We start from the raw sequence: 16,568 nt of genomic DNA on the forward strand, positions 1-16,568 counted from the left end.
TGTTGACAGATATCCCGTTGAGTAGGACCCTCATCATTATCGGAGGCATCCTGTTGTAGGAGCAGCGGCCATTGATCATGTTGACCCGCTGTACACCGGTGTCCCGGGTACTGTCCCCACCATCTTCTGGTCCGCTTTCCGACCCATCTGATTCGTATACCAGCCGAGCTGCCGTTTTTTTGCATATGCGGGCCAAATGCCCTGTATATTCACAATTTCTGCAAACAGCCTGCTGAAATCAACATCCCCTTGATGAGTGCCCACCCCCACACCTCCAGCACAGACCTGTTCCATTGTTCAAAGAGTTCCCAAAGAATGAGCTGCGTCTGGCTGATCTCTCTTGAGCTTCTCTCAGTTTGTAGTTGATTGCTCGCATTGTGGATTAATGAGGTGTGAACGGCCATTCCTGTGGCCCTTGATGGCCTCTGCCTGCTATCGAGAGCCTGTTCTCCCAGTTTTGTCTGTGTGTGGGGGTAGCAGCTTGTTTAGTGCTGTAAACTTCTTCTTCCGATATTTCGTTCGTTGTCGTACCTGCATTTTAAATCAACCTCGTTTCTTCTTCCCCAACCAAGAATGTCTGTGCAACCAGTGCTGCTGCCTCTAAGGTCAGGTTCTTGGTCTCTATGAGCTTTCAGAATATGCCTGCGTGGCCTTTTCCTTCAATGAAAAAGTCTCTCAGCATTTCTCTCCTCAGTTCATCGGAGAATTTACATAAACTAGCCAACCTCCGAAGTTCCGCCTTGAAGTCGGGTATGCTCTGGCCCACACAGCATCTGTAGTTGTAGAACCTGTGTCCGGCCATGTGTAGGCTGCTCGCTGGCTTCAGGTGGTCTCTTACCAGTGTGCTCAATTCTTCAAACGACTTGCTTGCTGGTTTCTCGGGTGCCAACAGATCCTTCATTAAAGCGTATGTTTTCGAGCCACAGCTGGTCAAGAGATGTGCTCTTCTCTTGTCTGCCTTATCGTTGCCTAACCAGTCTTTGGTTACAAAGCCTTTCTATAAAGTCCTCCCAATTGTCTCCCGCATTGTACTTTTCATCTGATCCGTTGTTCGCCATTCTGTGGATTCTGTAATCCCGTAACCCGTCGCCACTGTAAAGTCCTGTCTCCTCAGTACAGATTCACACGAGGTATGTAGTGAAGTCAAGGTCACTCTGGACCTGCACCTTTATTTCACAGCTCTGGAATGCTGCACTTTCCTGAGACCTGCCCTTATATACCTGTCTCTTGCAAGTGCACCCCTGGTGGTAAGGTATGCTGGTGGTTCCAGGTCATATCTTATTACAATCATGTATAGCATGTTAGGATACAGTTTTCTATAATAATGTAAGATACATGACATGCTGCACCTGCAAACTAACTTTTTTGGATTCATGTACAAGGTCCTCCAGGTCCCTATGCACTGCAGCATGTTGTAATTTCTCCCCATTCAAATGGGGAGAAATGATGCAGGAAGAATGTTGCCGACGTTGGGGAAGTCGAGAACCAGGGACCACAATCCAAGGACAGGGGGCAAGCCATCCAGGATCGAGACGAGGAGAAACCCCCCCCCCCCACCCAGAGAATCGCGAACCCACGGAATTCCCCACCACAGAAAGCTGCCGAGGCCAGTTCGTTGGGTACATTCAAAATGGAGTCAGATGTGGCCCCCACGGCTAAAGGGATCAAAAGGCACGGATAGAAGGCAGGAGTGGGCACTAAAACTGCATGACCAGCCATGATCACACCGAAAGGCGGCGCAGGCTCGAAAGGCCGAATGGCCCGCTCCCACGCCCGCCCTCTACACCTCTAAGAACATAAGAAATAGGAAGAGTAGGCCATACGGCCCCCCGAGCCTGCTCCGCCACTCAACAAGATCATGGCTGAACTGATCATGGACTCAGCTCCACTTCCCCACCCGCTCCCCATAACCCCTTATCGTTTAAGAAACTCTCCGTTTCTGTCTTAAATTTATTCAATGTCCCAGCTTCCACAGCTCTCTGAGGCAGCGAATTCCATAGATCCACAACCCTCACAGAAGAAATTTCTCCTCATCTCTGCCCTAAGTGGGTGGCCCCCTACTCTAAGATCATGCCCTCTAGTTCAAGGCTCCCCCATCAGTGGAAATATACTTGAGGTTTGCATTGGAACTTGCAAGGATCTATGAATCTTGTTCATTTTGGAATAATTTTGTCTTTTTCATCAGATTTTATGTTAGTATTTTAAATAATGAATGGTTAGTGACTTAGCACAATTTTCATATATTTTTTGAAACATAAAATAAACATCAAAATTGTTTTTCTTCCATATTCAAATTATCAGATCCCAGTCACAGCAATTTAAAACTGAGAAAATCATTATCAATATGGAAAAGAAAACTTCTTTGATTTGTTCATATGGCATGTTTCATTTGCTCATATTTGAGTGTCTATGAAAGTTTCCTCTCCAGATTACACCAGTGATTCCTGATATAGTGGTTCTGCCACTTAGTGGTTTAATTTAGGTTTTGCAAAACTAATCGTATTTCTTCTGGTTTATAACCTCCTCTTCCACCCTTGTAAATGATTTTGCCATTGAGCACCACATATAGGGCCCAAGTTTCCACATGATTTGCGCCTGATTTTTAGGAGCAACTGGTGGAGAACGGACTATCTTAGAAATCGCAATTCTCCACATTTTTTTTTCTGCAGTTCTAGTGAGGTAGAACAGTTCTACTTTAGAACAGAATTTTTTCTTCAAAAGGGGGCGTGTCCGGCCACTGACGCCTGATTTCAAAGTTTCCACAGTGAAAACGTACTCCAAACTAAAGTAGAATGGAGCAAGTGAAGATTTTTGTAAAACTGAAAAAACCTGTTCTACACATTAAAAAATCAGGCGCAGGTTACAAATTAGGCGTCCAGAACGAGGTGGGGGGGGGGAGGGGGGGTGGGGAGGGAACTCATTAAATTCTACAATCAATCCTTATTTATACTTCTACAAATATTATACAAATAAATCCAACCTGAATAAACATTTATAAGCAAAGAAAAGATTAAATAAACCATCTTCCTACCTGTGTGAAAGTGCTTCAGCCATCGTTCGAAGGAAACCGCCGTTTGTTGCCGCGCAGGGGAGGGAGGGGAAGGAGACAGCGGCTTGTTGCCGTGGAGGGAGGGGAAGGAGACAGCGGCTTGTTGCCGCGCAGGGGAGGGAGGGGAAGGAGACAGCGGCTTGTTGCCGTGGAGGGAGGGGAAGGAGACAGCGGCTTGTTGCCGCGCAGGGGAGGGAGGGGAAGGAGACAGCGGCTTGTTGCCGCGCAGGGGAGGGAGGGGAAGGAGATAGCGGCTTGTTGCCGCGGAGGGGAGGGAGGGGAAGGAGACAGCCATTTGTTGCCGCGGAGGGGAAGGAGACAGTGAGAAGGGAAGCCTCAGTGCTGATGGCAATGTGATTTTATTAAAAAATGTTCAAAAATTAAACAGCTACAAAGAACGACAAAAATGGCCGAGTGCCAATGTTTTTTTTCACACTGAGCATGCGCGAACGCTCCAACGCGCACGCGCAGCGTTGCCGGCAGGAAAAAAACTAATTTAAATAGTACCCGCCCCCTCCCACTTACAAAATCGGCGCGAGTGTAGGCTCCGCCTCCCTGGGCGCCGCACCAAACAGACAAGGAGCTGCAAAGCGCTCGAGAATAGCGCGTTTTTTTTCTGCCGCCGTTTTAGGCGCGAAAAACGGGCGCCCAGCTCGGAGGGGCGCCCGTTTTCTATCCTGTGGAAACTTGGGCCCATAGTCTCTCTGGCATAGCTCCATATTTGGCACCAGTCACATTATCCATAGTGTCCACTACCACTGGGCAGGGTGGCTCCTCATTTAGCAACAGCTTTGCCGCATTGAAACGATCACATAATGTTTGATGTAGTTTGATATCCATGTTGTTTCTGAAAGCCCAGTCATCTGTGGCATGAGCCTCCTGAATGTAAACAACGAGGAAATCGGCTACAGAGGTGAAGTCTATGACAAGCTGTTTGAACTCATCAAACTTGAAAAGAAATGGGGGTCAGGACCAGCTTCCGAAATTCAATACCAGTGGTCTGTTATCTTTCAAAAAATCAAGTACTTTATGCTCTTTATTCTCCAAATCAATGACTCGTGTATTGGGAGCAGATGAACCCATAAAAGCTTCATCTCCACAATTCATTCGGAGGTGATTAAGCACGGCCTTCAGAAAGCGCAAACTGAAAAATGTTGGTCCCCAGTCTTCATATTTGAACTTTGGATTTTGAGTCATGGTGATTTTCAGCCCAGCTTTTAGCATGAACTTCTTCACAGTTTCAGGAAAGAGAAGGATCATAATTTTGCCTATTACTGTCTGCACACAAATACAAACTAGAAGGACCAGAGTCTCCAAGTACACAAACAATTTCCCCATGTCAGCGAAGAGCGACTTGCAACCGTGTTCAGCGAAGTTATGATGATGAACTTCAGCAATTGTACACCCCTATCTGGAATAAAAATAAAACGGGGAAGGTGGCTCAACCGTGGCTAACAAGGGAAATTAAGGATAATGTTAAATCCAAGGAAGAGGCATATAAATTGGCCAGAAAAAGCAACAAACCTGAGGACTGGGAGAAATTTAGAATTCAGCAGAGGAGGACAAAGGGTTTAATTAAGAGGGGGAAAATAGAGTACGAGAAGAGCTTGCCGGGAACATAAAAACCGACTGCAAAAGTTTCTATAGATATGTGAAGAGAAAAAGATTAGTGAAGACAAACGTAGGTCCCTTGCAGTCAAATTCAGGTGAATTTATAATGGGGAACAAAGAAATGGCAGACCAATTGAACAAATAATTTGGGGGTTCTGTCTTCATGAAGGAAGACACAAATAACCTTCCGGAAGTATTTGGGGACCGAGGGACTAGTGAGAAGGAGGAACTAAAGGATATCCTTATTAGGCGGGAAATTGTGTTAGGGAAATTGATGGGATTGAACACCGATAAATCCCCGGGGCCTGATAGTCTGCATCCCAGAGTACGTTAAGGAAGTGGCCCCAGAAATAATGGATGCATTGGTGATCATTTTCCAACAGTCTATTGAATCTGGATCAGTTTCTATGGACTGGAGGGTAGCTAATGTAACAAAACTTTTTAAAAAGGGAGGAAGAAAGAAAGCGGGTAATTATAGTCTGGTTAGCCTGACATCAGTAGTGGGGAAAATGTTGGAATCGATTATTAAGGATTAAATAGCAGCGCATTTGGAAAGCAGTGACAGGATCGGTCCAAGTCAGCATGGATTTATGAAGGGGAAATCATGCTTGACAAATCTTCCAGAATTCTTTGAGGATGTAACCAGTAGAGTTGACAAGGGAGAACCAGTGCTTGTGGTGTATTTGGACTTTCAAAAGGCTTTTGACAAGGTCTCACACAAGAGATTGGTTTGCAAAATTAAAGCACATGTTTTTGAGGGTAATATACTGATGTGCGTAGAGAACTGGTTGGCAGACAGGAAGCAGAGAGTCGGGATAAACGGGTCCTTTTCAGAGTAGCAAGCAGTGACTAGTGGAGTGCCGCAGGGCTCAGTGCTGGGATCCCAGCTCTTTATAATATACATCAATGATTTAGATGAAGGAATTAAGAACATTTAAGAACATAAGAATTAGGAACAGGAGTCGGCCATCTAGCCCCTCGAGCCTGCTCCGCCATTCAACAAGATCATGGCTGATCTGGCCGTGGACTCAGCTCCACTTACCCGCCCGCTCCCCGTAACCCTTAATTCCCTTATTGATTAAAAATCTATCTATCTGTGATTTGAATACATTCAATGAGCTAGCCTCAACTGCTTCCTTGGGCAGATAATTCCACAGATTCACAACCCTCTGGGAGAAGAAATTCCTTCTCAACTCGGTTTTAAATTGGCTCCCCTGTATTTTGAGGCTGTGCCCCCTAGTTCTAGTCACCCAACCAGTGGAAACAACCTCTCTGCCTCTATCTTGTATATCCCTTTCATTATTTTAAATGTTTCGATAAGATCACCCCTCATCCTTCTGAACTCCAACGAGTAAAGACCCAGTCTACTCAATCTATCATCATAAGGTAACCCCCTCATCTCCGGAATCAGCCTAGTGAATCGTCTCTGTACCCCCTCCAAATCTAGTACATCCTTCCTTAAGAAAGGTGACCAAAACTGTACACAATACTCCAGGTGCGGCCTCACCAATACCCTATACAGTTGCAGCAGGACCTCCCTGCTTTTGTACTCCATTCCTCTCGCAATGAAGGCCAACATTCCATTCGCCTTCCTGATTACCTGCTGCACCTGCAAACAAACTTTTTGGGATTCATGCACAAGGACCCCCAGGTCCCTCTGCACCGCAGCATATTATAATTTCTCCCCATTCAAATAATATTCCTTTTTACTGTTTTTTTTCCCAAGGTGGATGACCTCACACTTTCCGACATTGTATTCCATCTGCCAAACCTTAGCCCATTCGCTTAACCTATCTAAATCTCTTTGCAGCCTTTGTGTGTCCTCGACACAACCCGCTTTCCCACTAATCTTTGTGTCATCTGCAAATTTTGTTACACTACACTCTGTCCCTTTTTCCAGGTCATCTATGTATATTGTAAACAGTTGTGGTCCCAGCACCGATCCCTGTGGCACACCACTAACCACCGATTTCCAACCCGAAAAGGACCCATTTATCCCGACTCTCTGCTTTCTGTTAGCCAGCCAATTCTCTATCCATGCTAATACATTTCCTCTGACTCCACGTACCTTTATCTTCTGCAGTAACCTTTTGTGTGGCACCTTATCGAATGCCTTTTGGAAATCTAAATACACCACATCCATCGGTACACCTCTATCCACCATGCTCGTTATATCCTCAAAGAATTCCAGTAAATTAGTTAAGCATGATTTCCCCTTCATGAATCCATGTTGCGTCTGCTTGATTGCATTATTCCTATCTAGATGTCCCGCTATTTCTTCCTTAATGATAGCTTCAAGCATTTTCCCACTTCAGATGTTAAACTAACCGGCCTATAGTTACCTGCCTTTTGCCTGCCCCCTTTTTTAAACAGAGGCGTTACATTAGCTGCTTTCCAATCCGCTGGTACCTCCCCAGAGTCCAGAGAATTTTGGTAGATTATAACGAATGCATCTGCTATAACTTCCGCCATCTCTTTTAATACCCTGGGATGCATTTCATCAGGACCAGGGGACTTATCTACCTTGAGTCCCATTAGCCTGTCCAGCACTACCCCGCTAGTGATAGTGATTGTCTCAAGGTCCTTCCTTCCCACATTTCTGTGACCAGCAATTTTTGGCATGGTTTTTGTGTCTTCCACTGTGAAGGCCGAAGCAAAATAATTGTTTAAGGTCTCAGCCATTTCCACATTTCCCATTATTAAATCCCCCTTCTCATCTTCTAAGGGACCAACATTTACTTTAGTCACTCTTTTCCGTTTTATATATTGGTAAAAGCTTTTACTATCTGTTTTTATGTTTTGCGCAAGTTAACTTTCGTAATCTATCTTTCCTTTCTTTATTGCTTTCTTAGTCATTCTTTGCTGTCATTTAAAATTTTCCCAATCTTCTAGTTTCGCACTCACCTTGGCCACCTTATACGCATTGGTTTTTAATTTGATACTCTCCTTTATTTCCTTGGTTATCCACGACTGGTTATCCCTTCTCTTACCCCCCTTCTTTTTCACTCGAATATATTTTTGTTGAGCACTATGAAAGAGCTCCTTAAAAGTCCTCCACTGTTCCTCAATTGTGCCACCGTTTAGTCTGTGTTTCCAGTCTTCTTTAGCCAACTCTGCCCTCATCCCACTGTAGTCCCCTTTGTTTAAGCATAGTATGCTCGTTTGAGACACTACTTCCTCACCCTCAATCTGTATTACAAATTCAACCATACTGTAATCACTCATTCCGAGAGGATCTTTTACTCGGAGATCGTTTATTATTCCTGTCTCATTACACAGGACCAGATCTAAGATCGCTTGCTCCCTCGTAGGTTCTGTGACATACTGTTCTAAGAAACAATCCCGTATGCATTCTATGAATTCCTCCTCCAGGCTACCCCGTGTGATTTGATTTGACCAATCGATATGTAGGTTAAAATCCCCCATGGTTACTGCCGTTCCTTTTTCACATGCCTCCATTATTCCCTTGATTATTGCCCCCCCCGCCACCGTGAAGTTATTATTTGGGGGCCTATAAACTATGCCCACCAGTGACTTTTTCCCCTTACTATCTCTAATCTCCACCCACAATGATTCAACATTTTGCTCACAACTGCCGTGATATTTTCCTTTATTAACAGAGCTACCCCACCTCCTTTCCCTTCTTGTCTATCTTTCCGAATTGTCAGATACCCTTGTATGTTTAATTCCCAGTCTTGGCCACCCTGCAACCACGTTTCTATAATGGCCACCCATTTGTCATGATTTGTGCCGTCAGCTCATTTACTTTATTTCGAATGCTGCGTGTGTTTAGGTAGATTGTTTTAATCCTAGTTTTTAAACCTTGATTTTTAGTTTTGACCCCTCCTGCAGCCCCTTTATATTCATACATATTGTCCCTTCCTATCACATTGAGTGTAATATCTCCAAGTTTGCAGATGACACTAAACTGGGTGGCGGTGTGAGCTGTGAGGGGGACACTAAGAGGCTGCAGGGTGACTCGGACTGCTTAGGTGAGTGGGCAAATGCATGGCAGATGCAGTATAATGTGGATACATGTGAGGTTATCCACTTTGGGGGCAAAAACGCAAAGACAGAGTATTATCTGAATGGCGGCAGATTAGAAAAAGGGAAAGTGCAACGAGACCTGGGTGTCATGGTTCATCAGTCACTGAAAGTTGCATACAGGTACAGCAGGCGGTGAAGAAGGCAAATGGTATGTTGGCCTTCATAGCTAGGGGATTTGAGTATAGGAGCAGGGAGGTCTTGCTGCAGTTGTACAGGGACTTGGTGAGGCCTCACCTGGAATATTGTGTTCAGTTTTCATCTCCTCATCTGAGGAAGGACTTTCTTGCTATTGAGGGAGTGCAGCGAAGGTTCACCATACTGATTCCGGGATGGCTGGATTGACATATGAGGAGAGACTGGGTCAACTGGGCCTTTTAGAAGTATGAGAGGGGATCTCATAGAAACATATAAGATTCTGACGGGACGGGACAGGTTAGATGCGGGTGGAATGTTCCCGATGTTGGCTAAGTCCAGAACCAGTGGACACAGTCTTAGGATAAAGGGAAGGCCATTTAGGACTGAGATGAGGAGAAACTTCTTCACTCAGAGAGTTGTTAACCTGTGGAATTCCCTGCCACAGAGAGTTGTTGATGCCAATTTATTGGATATATTCAAGAGGGGGTTAGCTATGGCCCTTACGGCTCAGAGGATGAAGGGGTATGGAGAGAAAGCAGGAAAGGGGTACTGAAGGAATGATCAGCCATGATCTTATTGAATGGTGGTGCATGCTCGAAGGGCCGAATGGCCTACTCCTGCACCTATTTTCTATGTTTCTATGTAACTCCTGAAACTCCTGACTGGTGAAGCATGACCCATTGTCGCTCACCACCATGTCAGGCAGACCATATGTCGCGAACATGACATTGAGATTCTCTATGGTTGTCATGGACGTACTGGATGACATGATTATGCATTCTATCCACTTTGAATAAGCATCCACCAGCACTAAGAACAGCTTGCTCAGGAAGGGACCTGCGAAATCTACATGGATCCTGGACCAAGGTTTGGATGGCCACGACCACAGACTCAGCGGCGATTCCACTGGTGCTTTGCTGAGCTGCATGCAAGTATTGCACTGATGCACGCATGCTTCCAGCTCAGAATCAATTCCTGGCCACCATACGTGGGACCTGGCGATGGCCTTCATCATTACTATACCAGGATGTGTGCTGTGTCACTCACGCACAAACTTCTCTCTCCCTTTCTTAGGCATTACAACTCGATTGCCCCACAATATGCAATCTGCTTGAATAGACGTTCGTCCTTGCGACAAATGCACGGTTTGGCCTCCTCACACATTTGCTTAGGTATGGCAGACCAATCCCCTTTGAGGATGCAACCCTTTACCACCGATAATATCGTGTCCTGGCTGGTCCAGGTCTTAACTTGTTGAGCCGTGACAGGGGTACCTTCACTCTCAAAAGCATCCATGATTAACATTAAATCTGCCGGTTGTGGCGTTTCCACTTCTGGTGTGGGCAACGGCAACCGGCTCAAAGCATCGGCACAATTCTCTGTGCCAGGTCTGTGGCGAATGACATAATCACAGGCAGATAATGTCAGTGCTCACCTTTGGATGCGGGATGAACCGTTGGTATTGATACCTTTGCACTTGGAAAACAACAAAATGAGCAGCTTGTGGTTGGTCTCTAATTCAAACCTCAGACCGAACAGGTATTGATGCATATTTTTAACACTGTACACACGCCAAAGCTTTTTTTGCTACCATACTGTAGGCTCTTTCTGCTTTCGACAAACCTTTGGATGCATATGCGACAGATTGAATTTTCCCCAACTCATTGGTTTGTTGTATCGCGCAACCAATTCCATATGACGATGCATCACAGGCCAAAACTAAACATTTACATGGGTCAAAATGTACCAGCGCCTTGTTCAAGCAAAGTGATCGGTGGCTTTCTTGAAAGCTCTGTCTTGCAATGCGCCCCACACCAGTTGTTGCCTTTTCTCAATAGCATGTGCAGTGGTTCAAGTAAGGTGCTCACTTTAGGTAGGAAGTTACAAAAGTAGTTGAGTAGACCTAGGAATGAACACAGCTCTGTCACGTTCTGTGGCTTGGGTGCATTCTTGATGGCTTTGGTTTTCACGTCAGTAGGTCTGATGCCATCAACGACAATTTTCCTCCCGAGGAATTCGACCTCCTGTGCCATGAAGACGGACTTCGAGCATTTAAGTCTGAGTCCCACTCTGTCCAAACGCAGTCGAACCTCTTCCAGGTTATTCAGATGTTCTTTGGAGTCACGACCGGTGATTAGGATGTCATCTTGGAACACGACAGTTCTTGGAACAGACTTCAGTGGACTTTCCATATTTTTCTGCAATATTGCTGCAGCCGAGCGAATTCCAAACGGCACCTGTGGTAAATAAACAGTCCTTTGTGCGTGTCAATGCACGTAAGACTCTTCGATGTCTTGACCAACTCCTGCATCATATAGGCCGATCTCAAGTCCAGTTTTGTGAACAACTTCCCTCCGGCTAGCGTCGCAAACAAGTCATCAGCCTTCGGTAATAGGTACTGATCTTGTTTCGAAACCCTGTTGATCGTAGCCTTGTAGTCTGCACAGATTCTGACTGTGCCATCACTTTTCCGCACGGGAACAATTGGGTTGGCCCATTCATTAAATTCGACCGGTGATATGATCCCTTCACGCTGGAGTCTGTCCAGTTCAATTTCAACCTTCTCCCTCATCATTTACAGCACTGCCCGAGTTTTATGATGGATGGTTCTTGCATCTGAGTCCACGTGGATCTGCACCTTGGCTCCCGTGAAGTTGCCGATACCCGGTTTGAACAGCAAGGGGAACTTGCTCAATACTTGGGCACATGTATCTTCCTCCGATGGCAACGCCTTTATGTCGTCCCAGTCGCATCTGATTTTCTCCAACCAGCTCCTGCCGAGCAGCGTTGGGCCATTGCCTCGAACAATCCACAGCGGTAACTCGTGAACTGCACCGTTATACGACACATTAATTTGTGCACTGCCAATCACCTTTATCGGTTCTTTGGTGTATGTGTGCAGCTTGGCGTTAACAGGGCTTAGCCTGGGCCTCACAGTCTTAGTATTCCACAGCTTATTAAATGCCCTCTTGTTCATGATCGATTGACTCACCCCTGTGTCCAGTTCCATCGATACTGACATCCCGTTAAACTTTAGATTAATCAAAATTGGTTTACTGTTGGTTATGAAAGAGTACAATCCATACACTTCCTCCTCTGGCATCTTGGATTACGTATCCAGATCCGTGCTAGTCTGACTCTCATCCTCCATGTGGTGTGTCACAGCTCGCTTGCTCATTTGCGGACACTTGCGCTGGAGATGCCCCACTCTCAGACAGCCTTTGCAACTATATTGCTTAAATCGGCACTACTAGTGCTGATGATAACCCCCACAATGCCAACAAGGAGAAGTCGGATACATTCCCACTGGTGGACTTTGGCCACAGGTTTCACGAACGCAGCCGGATCGGCCCTGCCATGTGCCGCTCTGCTGAACACCGAATCAATCACATTTACAGTACTTGCCGAGGTTCGGTTCTTCACCGCTATTTGCTTTAGACTCCTGTCCGTCGTCATACATGATTGAGCAATCTCGATGGCCCTTTTTAAATCCAACTCCTCCACCACCAAAAGTTTACGCAGGATCACATTGTGGTTGATACCGATAACAAAGAAGTCCCGCAGCATGTCTGCCAACACCATCCTGAACTTGCACGGTCCCGCTAGATGTCTCAGGTCGGCAACAAATTCTGCCGCGCTCTGGCCCTCCGATCGAACGTGTGTATAAAACCTGTAAGTTGAGATGATGATGCCGTCATTTGACTTGAGGTGCTCCCATACCAATGCACCCAACTCCTCGTACGTTTTCTCTGTTGGATCACGAGGCATGAGATTCTTTATCAGACCGTAGATCTTTGAACCGGACACTGTGAGGAATACGGCCCGGCGCCGATCTGCATTGTCGACCCCCTGCATATTGTTGGCCATGAAATACTGGTTCAAATGGCTCATAAAGTCTTCCCAATCTTCTCCCTCCACGAATTGCTCTAAAAATCTAATCGTTCTCATTTTGCAAACAAAGGTTCTTGTATTCTCATTGCCAAATGTTATGTATGCAATAAAGGTACAAACTGAGTACTGTTTAACTGAACAAGGTACAGCCTTGTTCCTGCTTTATTATGGCCCAAAGAGGCTGACTCACAAAATAACTGGCCTTTTATACCAGAGCAGCACCATGTGCGTCTGCCTCTGGTTGACGAGGTTGTGCAGGAGGGCAGCGGGATGTCTGCAGACATGTGCATTTTGGTGCAAAGGCAGGGGGCGCGGCTGAAGGTGCTGGGATCTCCTGCTTCTCCAGACCTGTCTGCCTTGAGGGTGTGGGGTCAGGGGCTTGAACTGCGCCTCAACAGTCTCGGTTCTCGGTTGTGCGCTCCAACACAGCGATGAGCCGGTCCATCTTGTCATCGTGCTGCTGGGTGAAGGTGGCCATGCTGCAGCTATCCCACTCATGGTCTGGAGCATATCGCGACCTATCTGCATGCTTGTCCGTGATAGCTGGACCAACTCCAGAATTGCAGAGAGCCGTGATTAATCCTCAGATGGATGCTCGCTCCTGGTGGGTTCTGGTGCCTTGCTTGCCTTCGCACCACAGCCTCTGCACTTGGTTGAGCTTGCCAGTGTGGAGTCCCTTCCAAACCACAGGAACTCGGAGGCTGACGCTGAGGTTCTGCTGACACCTGGCTCACATGGCAGGAGGCTGCTATCATCCTGTTCCTGCTCCTGGAGCTCATGGGGCTCAAAGACGGGCCCTTCTCCCTCCTCTTCTTCGTGGCTCAGAGTGATGGAGGTGGGAGCGGTGGAAATGGGTGATCTGAGGGTGGAGGGGTAGGGGGGGGAGTGGAGGAGGGATCCACTGTCTTGGGCTGGGGGCGACGTTGGTGTGGAAACATTGGGGTCTGTCGTCTTCTCTGAAGGCCAAAGGTCGAAAGTGTGCCTTGATCCATGCTGTCCGAGTCATCATCTGCAAGGAAAGGACGACATTTCAGTCTGCGGATGGGCGGGGGGGGTTTGCTGGTCAAGTTTAGATGTCAGCCATGCCATCTCACATTCTGCCACCATCTCTACATGGGCACAACAATAATGGCCAACAAAGTGCAGTAAACTGCGTGTGCATTAACATTGCATGTCGTTTCATACCTTGAGGATCGCTCACACCAGAAATTAGTATAACCTTACCATGCTGTGGTATCGGATCTGCATCAACTGTTGTGGTTACACCGCAAAGGTCACCCACCAATGCCAACGCACGCTCCTCCAGCCTGCTCAATTCGACCACCTCTGCTGGTCCCCCTCCCGTCCCATGCAGGCTTGCTGCCTTGAATGCTTTTTTCTTCTGCACAAAGAAACGTTGCAGTTTTTAGCCCCTTTGCTGATGCCCCCCCCCTCCACACACACACACACACACACACACATCTGGCGCATAACCTTTTTACCGTTGGCCTGGAGGGGGCAAATAAAGTTGCACTCACTCTTGCTGCCACCAGCAAATTGTTCCAACATTTCCGGCATTGATCCCCATCCTGCTCAACATTGCCCATTGCACTCATGATCTCACCGATCTCCCTCCAAATGCGTCGGTATTGGGGTGGTGGAGGCTTGCCACGACCATCCCAGGTGAGGCCTTTGTATCTACGCTCCACCTCCGTCATGAGCTCCTCCATTTCCTGCTCATTAAACCATGGATCTCTGGGCCTGGTTTTGTCAGTCATCAATGCTGATTTCTGGCCACTCATCATCAACAGTTTGTGTGTCTCCATTTCTCCGACTGCCCCCTCTCCAACCTCCAACTCTGTCCTCGCTAACCTCCAACTCTGTCCTCTCAAATGCCAACTCTTTCCTCTTTCCTCTTTCCTCTTTCCTCTCCCCTCTCCCCTCTCCCCTCTTCCCCTCACAGGTGGAATAAAGTGGTGTGCCTTTATGCACATGCACAGTTCAGCAATTAGCCTCAAACGGCCCTGAAATGACGACAAATACGACAGCCAAAAAATCACGAAGTCTCGCGCATGCGCATAGGAGGCCCTCCGAAAATCCCCATGTGGAGAGGCCTCCAACTGCCGCACACTAGTGACGTCGGCCGCTCACTCCCGCTCATTCCTGCTCCCGCCCGGCGACTGCCGCTGCTGCCCACACAACGGAGCTGAAAGTTTGTCTCAACGGGACCCGGCGGCAAAAAGGTAGGTGCCATCCGGGGGCCACTGAGAAATGGACGGCGACCAAATTTGGCCCCTTAGATATAGGGATCAGGTCCCCAAAACGATGCACATGCACTAGCCGCCTTTTTTAAGGTGATAGACAGGCTGAGAGGCGGGACGCTTCATTACCATATTTAAATTGGGTTCCCACATTGCAATTGCGAGCCCGATTTAAAATTGACTGTTGTTGCACAGGTTTCCAAGGAGTGTGGAAACCAGGCAATGAAAGGGAGGCGGGAGCTGCTGGCTCGACAAGGCAAGGGCATCATTCAACACTCCTTGTGGGCCAAGAGGAGCAGGAGTGCTACCCCTCCCCTTCCAGCCCTTCAAGGAAGCCTTTGCCCTCGCCCTCCCGATCGCTGCCTCCCAATTGCAACCCCTATCCCTTTCTCCGATCACAGCCTCTCGATCGAGCCTCTGTCCTCCAGATCGAGTCCTTTCTCCCCTTCCCCGATCTCGACTTCTCTTCAACCTCCCGATAGCCGAGGACCATTCCCCAGGGCCCCCAGCTGCAGTCTCCTGATGCTGGTTTTCTCTCGGGCCCGCTGGCCAGGCTGTCTATTCGGCCGGATGCCTGCCAAGAAATGGAGCTACAAAATATTAATTAGGTCCTGTCGTTAACATCAGCAGGACCTCCGTGTCCCCAACCTTGCCGAGTTCTTCGGCCATTTCTGGCCTCACCTATACCCTCACTGCCTCTCAATAAATATCAGGGCCAATGAGTCTGCTCACAGTAAGCGTCTAAACTTACCAGGCTCCATACGTGCAAGATGTATCCCTCTGAAGCAGATAGAGATCTCATAAATGTGTGATAGAGTAAAAGGGATGAGTAGGTTTTACTGATACGAACCACAAAGTTCACAGCATGAGCTTATTGCATTAAATGAATGAAAATTACAGGCAAATCAAGTGACAACAAGACAATGGATGCCCAAAGTAAGCCAGACTGGCAAAAAGTAAATGTGGAAATATGCCAGATCCCACAATAATCACAAGAGACTTTATTAGCAGAGGGATTTTCAAGTCATCAATACAGTATTTCAAACCGAAGGCTTGCAATTTAAAATGTAAAATGTTTGTTGCACCTAAAGCAGCAGATTCCATTTTTATGTCGAACAGACCAAATCATATGAATGAAACAGTTGATCTATATAAAGTCCAATTCATATGTACATTTGGAAAGGATGATCCTATTGTGCATTTTACAAACTACACAGTGCAGTACTATGCTCAGGGAATGTTTGGTTTGATTATAAATATGATATCGCTAATGCATGCATTCTAATGAAATGTGAATATTTATCCATATACTAATAAATTATTGGCCCTAAAATTTACAAAGTTTCTATGGACCCGGGAAGGCATCAGAAAAGCCGGTTTTCACGTGCTGAAAAACCGGCTTTTCCGATCTGTCAAGTTTCTGGCTTGACAGATCCTCCGTATCTCGGGAGCGATTCCGGTATTTACAAATCTCTTGCCCTGCAAATGTCCTTTAAAATCTTGCGCCTGAAAAAGCAGCAGTATAGTCTACTTTTACAGGCACAAGTGTTTAAAAATACACAAAAACATTTTAAAATAAAGTTATAAAAACACAT

General features: G+C 46.7%; 1 protein-coding gene and 1 pseudogene across 4 annotated transcripts in view; one reads left to right on the forward strand and one right to left on the reverse strand.

Annotated features, from left to right (window-relative positions):
• The window catches only part of zfpm2a (zinc finger protein, FOG family member 2a), a 1,363,132-nt gene that overhangs the window by 1,142,407 nt on the left and 204,157 nt on the right, over positions 1 to 16,568 (forward strand). Inside the window, exon 1 of one of the 4 annotated variants that reach the window (XM_070888460.1) lies at positions 14,848 to 14,955. The exons of the other annotated variants lie outside the window; for them this stretch is intronic. The gene's annotated coding sequence lies outside the window, so the exon portion shown is untranslated. Of the gene's footprint in view, positions 1 to 14,847; positions 14,956 to 16,568 lie in introns of those variants that run through there. 4 annotated transcript variants of the gene reach the window in all.
• LOC139248356 (type I iodothyronine deiodinase pseudogene) lies at positions 3,570 to 5,121 on the reverse strand (annotated as a pseudogene).

This window comes from Pristiophorus japonicus, chromosome 1 (assembly GCF_044704955.1).
Source record: "Pristiophorus japonicus isolate sPriJap1 chromosome 1, sPriJap1.hap1, whole genome shotgun sequence".
Lineage (NCBI taxonomy): Eukaryota > Metazoa > Chordata > Chondrichthyes > Pristiophoridae > Pristiophorus > Pristiophorus japonicus.